Raw genomic sequence first — 7,011 nt, forward strand, 5'->3', positions numbered from 1 at the left:
TGAGTTGTGTGTTCCTTTGTGTGAGGGTTTGAATGTAAGAAAGTGTGCGGTGACAGGGGACACTGGAGTTGGGATGTGTTCCCGCAGAGATATCTAGCAGATATCTTGGGACACCGCGGTGCAGGACCTAGCGGGGTAAAAGACAACTATACTTTTTTTATTTTTTTATTTTTACAACATGAACACTACTCTGACTCCCATTCAGGTGAAGAAACTGAGGCCTATCCCGTTAGGACACTAGTGCAGTTTACCGTGAGAACTTGGAAGAGCAAGCGGCTCCTGAGCCCGAGGTTTTAACAGTCAGGTACTTTCTCCTTCCCTCTGCACCATGCTTCGTGTATCTTCAAAGATTTTTGTCTACCAAACGAACTGCATTTATCAAGTAATAATTTGTTTTCCCATTTTTTATTAATCAAAGCCATGTATGACTGACAATCAGGGGTTCCGATCAGCACAAGATTAGTGGCTTTATCACACTGAGTTGATGTAATTCCAGCCAAAAGCGGGGAAATGAAGTCTCAGTTAGTAGTCTGTGTGGCTTTATCGCTGCTAAATGTGTCATTTCTGCTAGGCAGACAGAAATGTTAAAATAGCTCACAAGTCCCCATGACTCCCTGGGGACACCTGTAGGGGGGTCTGAGGACCAAAGATCTGGGCCGTGGCCTCCGTCTTCCACATCCTCATTATATGCTGTGTTCCAGTGTCAGCATCTGTGACCTGCCTTTGTGGCCTTCTGCCACACAGAGGGACTGAGTAGCAGCCCTGAGCCAGAGAGGGCAGCATCCGTTCTCTATACATATATGCCCAAGTACATGCACGAGTACCCACCCTGTACATGCACAAATGCAAACGTGTTCAAACGATCGTCCTTTAACATTGACCTCTTGCCTAACAGGTATAGTTCAGTTTGCATGTAGGGCAAAGGTTTCAAACCTCACCGTGCTAGAGATACAAAATGATGTGAGCTTAGGCAAGCAAGGAGAGTTGTTCTTCATGCCTGAACATGTGCGTCTGGCTTCTGTTTCTCAAATCTTAGTACAATGAGCCTCTATGTATTGCTCAGTCATTGGAAATATATTTAACAGCTCTATATGGTGGGAGGTGTGAAGGACTCAGGATCTCTTATAGACAAAGGTGTGTGAAGATTTCTGATCTCATGGTACTTGTGACCTGAGGGAGCCAGGCTAATCAATGATCATTAACTGAAATAATTATGGAGCGGTGACTAAGCAGGGGGATGGGCACGTGAGCTGGAGCACTCACAGCCTAGGGACCTCTTAGAGAAGGCCACCTGCACAGTTGAGACCTTTGGCATGACAAGCTGGTCCAGTGTGGGCGGAGGATGCGAGGCAGGACACTTCACAGCTGGAAGGAGTTAAGGCCAGGGATACGGAGCACAGTAGCTGAGTCAAACTGAGGAACGACTCCACATCTAACCGTGGGCACTGCTTGAGGAGCAGGATGGTGTACTGCTCTGTCAGGGCCTCAGAGGACATAGGACACAGGAAGACTGGATAAGAGAGATATTTAGAAATCTACCCCCCAGCCCCAACCCTGTACTTTGTCCACCGAGAGCTCTGTTCCCTTGGCAATACTGACTCCCACCCACAGACAAGGATATGCTAGGATGACTGACAGTGTGGTGATTATCCAACAGCTAGGATTTTTATTGAGCACTTGCTACATGTAAAAGAACACCACATGCCTTACTTCATTGTTCTCATACTGAATCTCAGACGTGGTCATTTCTCATCCTCATCCGAGTGCTCAGAGAAACAAAGCCTTCAGGATAGCAGGCCACATATGTGATAGGTGGTGTGAATAGGAATTCTGGCTCGGATCACACTTGCCCCCAAGAGCACAAGTCATGCATACGTCCCCTGGCTTCTCCCGTCTTCCCAGCACCCATGGCAGAGGGAGTAAAGGGCAATGGAGAAGAGTTGAGAGACCCTGGAATGGAGATAGAGGAAACGGGAACATTCTAGGGACATAACAGGGGGAAGGCAGAGGTGAGGCCCTCCGTGTTAAAAGGCTTTGAACTCAAGCGAGCCAACCATGGGTCACATCTTCTTTCAGCCTTTCCTCCAGGGCTGCTGAGGAACAGTGAGAGAGGAAATGAAGCTCCCACCTTCCCGCTGTTTCTGTGGGGCCTGCAGTGCCTCCCCACCCTATCTGCAAAGGCCATAAATAATCGAGATGTATTACTTGGGGATTGCCATGGTAACATCTTCAGGTTACCAGGGATGTGAGATCCAAACAAAAGTATTCGATTAAATATTTCTGGCCACTAGAGGAATGCAGCCATGTAGCACTGGGATGCAGGGGAGGAGGGGCAGGCAGGCTCCTTGCCTCTTTGTCCTTCCTCCTCTGAGGGTTACAGCACTGCTGGGGAGCATTCTTCCTTCCTTCTTCCTTGTTCCCAAGCCCTTCACATAGTCTAGAGATACAGGCCGTATCTCTAATGTAAACCAGGATCTTGAAGTTAGCCCTAAAAGAGATGCTGTAGGCTTTCAATAAACACATCCTTTTCTAATTGGCTTAGGATTGAGTTGAGTCTCCAATTTCAAAAAGGCCTCACATCCATCATCCGTCTTAAATGGATGCAGCAGCCCTGAAAGCCTGTCTTCGAGCTCTCACATGAGCTCTCCGCCCCTACCAACACCAGGAGCACAATTCAGACCTGCAATTATTGTCACAGGGAGAAGAAACAAGGGTGGGATTGATGGAGGCTGGGGGGTGACCCTCCGTGATGGTCCCTGGGGTTGGAGAAAGTTATTCTGTAGCCACAGTCTTCCCTGGAGACCCAGCCTGGGAATGAATCTGTCTCTACCTCTGGAGCCCCATAACCACTATAAATATGTTTCTAATAACCAAGAGGTGTTTGTTTAACATAAACTCTCTCTGCCCTCTAAGGTGGCCCAGGAAAGTGCCGAGTGCAGCAGAGTTGAGGAGGTGTGATTTAAAGTCATGCAGGCAGGCCTCGGTGTGCTAGCCAGGAAGAGGATACATCTCTCAGTAGCCAGGTCAGTCTCTCATGGCTCCACCTGGAAGAGGTTAGAGTTAGAAGGGATCTGGGGAGCCTGAGTTCAAGCTTCCCTTTGTGGGGAAGGGAACCAACTAATGGAGAGATGAAGAGAGTGACTCTGCTCCTTCTAAAGTGTGGTTTCCCAGGGCCAAGGAGACAGCTGAGCACAGTGGCTGCCTTGCACTTGGACCTCATTGAATAACTAGAACCCTGTGAAAAGCTGGCTGTGGCAGTCCACACTTGTAGCTGCGGCTCTGGATTCTCACTGGAGAGTCAGTGTAACCTAATTGACAGGCTCCAAGTCAACAAGAGATCCTGTCCCCAAAACAAGGTGGATAACTCTAGAAGAATAACACCCAAGGTTGTCTTCTGGCCTACACACACGCGCGCGCGCGCGCACACACACACACACACACACACAAAGAGAGAGAGAGACAGAGAGAGACAGAGACAGAGAGACAGAGAGACAGAGAGACAGAGAGACAGAGAGCATGATTTCCTTTCACATCTACATCCCTGGCTTCAATCTAGAAGCCTGAACATAGCTTTAGAACTTGGAAGAAGGGGCAGTTGGGAGCAGGGACACTCAGCCTCTAGGCCTTCTGGGGACAGATCTTAGACCATCCAGTCTGCTGCTCCCTTGAACCTATCCTAGGTGTCAGCTTCTGGTGCAGGTCTTCCCTGTTGTCTCTAGTAGACATGTATGTTCCTGATGCTGGCTGGGCCATGTAGATGATTCTCTGGTGGTCTCTTCACAAAGCAAGGTTACCCTTCACGGAGGCCATTGTTCCATCCAAGCATAGTACACAGAAGTGGGCTTTGAGAGGAGACTTCCAACCAGGAAAAATAGAGAGAGGGGCTGGTCAGGGGACAGATGGTGGCTACCTACCCAGCTACCCACTCCTTCCCACCTAGCCCGAAGTTACTTAGAATCTCATACATCTTTGATGAAACATTTGTCCTGGACTCAAGGTGAGCCAGGGAATCAACAGATACATATATAAATAATTCTAAGCAGTACCAAGTGCAGGGGCCAGGAATGAGGGCTGTGGGGTTATTTATATTGGGGCAGTTGTATATTGCATTGGTCTGCACTCCTGTGACCCCCCTCTCTCCGGCAGCTCTCTCTCCTGATGCTGCTCTGATGAGAGTTTATATTACCCAGCACCCTCGTTTGTGAGTCTGTTTACAACCCAGGCATTGGTGGTTTGCGTAAGAGAGAGAGATGGCCCATCCCCAGATTAGTTAAATTGGAAATAAATTGGTTGTTAAATAAAAGTCCTCTGTGGGATGTGACAGTGATGGATGAGGGATGGATGCGCGGGGGGGGGGGGGGGGGAAGGGAGTGGTACATTTCTGGATGGAAACTGTGGAGCTGAACTGAACCGACCGGGAGTTTGGGAGGGAGCCTGGATGATTTGAGGTCAGAGAGCAGAGAATGGTTGAGCAGGCGGGAGGGCCAGCATCCTCTCTGAGAAGAAAATCTCGGCCAAGGTTGAGAACCTTGCATCCTCTAGAGCAGTGCGTTTTCTTATGGCTTTCAGAAACAGTGGTGTATTAGATTTTATACCTTAGTGACATGCTTTTTATCTTCTGCAGATGAGGAAACTGCAGCAGACTGGCTTGACTTCCCGGTCATCATTATCAAGTGAGAAACAAACCCAGAAGACTGGTAAAGTGCCTGCCTTGCAAGAGGAGACTGTATAAAGAGGTTGCAGTAACATGTACTTGTAATACCAGGACTGGGAGGCAGAGACAGGCAGACCCTGGGGCCTTGCTGGCTACTTGACAAAAAGAGACCATGTCTTGAGAAAAGACAGAGAGAGAGAGAGAGAGAGAGAGAGAGAGAGAGAGAGAGAGAGAGACGAAATATATCCTAGGTTACCTTCTGGCTTGCACATGCACCCACACAGACCCAGGGAACTCGTGTACATGCCTGCATGTATACATGCCCATGTAAGCACTGTTTTCCAAGACACAAAGGATGGCCACACATGACTTATCTGTCATGACTTCCTAGTATGACAAGGTAGGCAAAAGTGAATCTCAACCATCAGATAGTCTGTGGTTTGCACATGGTTTTAAGATTTCCTTACAAAGGCTCACATATGATGGTGCTGAGACCTTTAAAAGGTGGGTCCTGATAGGAACCCTTTAGTCACCGGGACCTCAGAAGGGAACACTGGTGTCCTGAGGTAGTGAGGTAGAAGCCTTACTTTGGCCCCGAGCCATACCCAGCTTTCCTGTCTGCTGATTTGGTTTCTTTCTTGCAAATGTTCTGCCATTGATTATAAGACCCAACCAGAGCCAACAGCATGCTGTTTGGACTTTTAGCTTTGGAACAGATATGGACCAGATAAACCTTGTTTTCTTCAAAGGAGCCTGAGCCTGGTATTGTGTTACAGTAACTGAAACCCGACTGTAACCAGGCAGTTATAGATTGCTGGGGTAGGGCAGAGAGCCAGGGCTCCAGGCTTCTAGGTCACTTACGTATTTTTTCTTGCTTTTACTTCTTTCACATCTGAACAGTGAACATCCTTCTCTCCATTCTCTGTCCCAGGTAAACTGCTGTCAAGGACAGAGAAACAGGTGACAACTTAAATCGCGGCTGCATCTTTTTCCTGGAATGTTTGGGTCCCATTAAGCACCGGAGCTTAGGATCTATAAAACTGAATCTGTTCTGTGACTGACTCTTTCCACTTCTCTTCATTTTCCTTGACGTCACAGGCTCACCTCTTGGACCAGGATGGATAACACGTCACAGAAGAGGGAGATGGGAAAGAATCTGTCAATGCGGAAGTTGAGCCAAAGAAGGGGACAAGGCATATTACTCACATTGTACCCATTATACACATGGGAAAGGTGAGAACTAAGTGGTGGGCTGTTAGTGATAGGGGAGAAGGATCTCCCTGCCCTCACATTGTGGAGGACACAGTGGATCTACTCTGCTCTTGTCCTGTGACTCCAAGTCCTCCTTTCCTTGACACTTCACTTCACTCAGATTGGTGCCTGGGTGGCCAATGCCACCCAAGATTTAATATGAATTCAGGGGTGTGGGAGGAGTTGGGGATGCATGCAGTAGGTAGAGTGCTTGTCTGGTATGGAAAAAGCTATATATTTAATCCCTAGTGCTGTGTAAATGGGGTATAGTGATCACAGCACGCAGAAAACAAAGGCAAGAGATTATCCTCAGGTACATACTAAGTCTGAGGCTAGCCCATCATACATGAGACCATCACAAAATAAGTTAAAGTAGGACAAAACACTGGCAGCTAGATGATGCTCTATATAGATGCTTCCCTTCCTTGGATTACATAGGAATGGAACCCAGGGGTGTGAACCTTATCTGGATCCGGATAAGGCATGGGCTGCACTAGACTAGAGGTCATTGTGGCAGCCTCACGGGAGGAATGACTCCTGGATGCTCTGGCTGTCCTCGGCAGTCAGCCCTCTGTTGGTTCTGCTAGAGGAGCCTTGGAGGGAGTGGATGGGTACCTGATCTCCCACCCGAGCAGCTGCACACGGTGGGTAGGGTAGCCCTCCTTTCCTTCCCCATATTCTTCCTCACACTGTCATAGAGACAGCCTGGGGGTGGGGAGATGTTCTTCAGGGGAATTAAAGTCTCTTCCTTGAAAGGTAACAAATTCCTTACTAATTATGTTATTATTTTATTATGCAGCCAGAATGAAAAAAAAAAAAAACCCAAACCACTCGAAGCCTAAAAGGATGGTTGTAGCCAAGATTTATCCAATTTAATAAATCCTCTCCATCCCATAATTATTTCCTTGATTCTCTTCAATGTAAGCCTGCAGGAGGGTGGAGGAATGGTCTCTCCCTGGCTATGTCAGGGGAGGGGGACAAGGATATAAGGAGAGGGGTGAACTTATTCCATCAACCTGCCCTGCCCAGTCAGGTGTTGCTATATGTCACTCACTTGCCTTTGTAATACGGGGATATGAGGGGATGAGGACAGAGTAAGTCCCACG

The 7,011-nt window shown here is 48.1% G+C and overlaps 1 long non-coding RNA gene across 1 annotated transcript; it reads left to right on the forward strand.

Moving 5' to 3' along the window:
- Positions 1–205: 205 nt before the first annotated feature.
- Positions 206–6,716, forward strand: LOC102549886 (uncharacterized). Its single transcript, XR_593860.4, has 4 exons — positions 206–304; positions 2,914–3,023; positions 4,625–4,736; positions 5,753–6,716. It is a non-coding gene; the product is annotated as an uncharacterized LOC102549886 (long non-coding RNA).
- Positions 6,717–7,011: the final 295 nt, after the last annotated feature.

The sequence above is a fragment of the Rattus norvegicus genome, chromosome 8 (assembly GCF_036323735.1).
Source record: "Rattus norvegicus strain BN/NHsdMcwi chromosome 8, GRCr8, whole genome shotgun sequence".
Classification (NCBI taxonomy): Eukaryota; Metazoa; Chordata; class Mammalia; order Rodentia; family Muridae; genus Rattus; species Rattus norvegicus.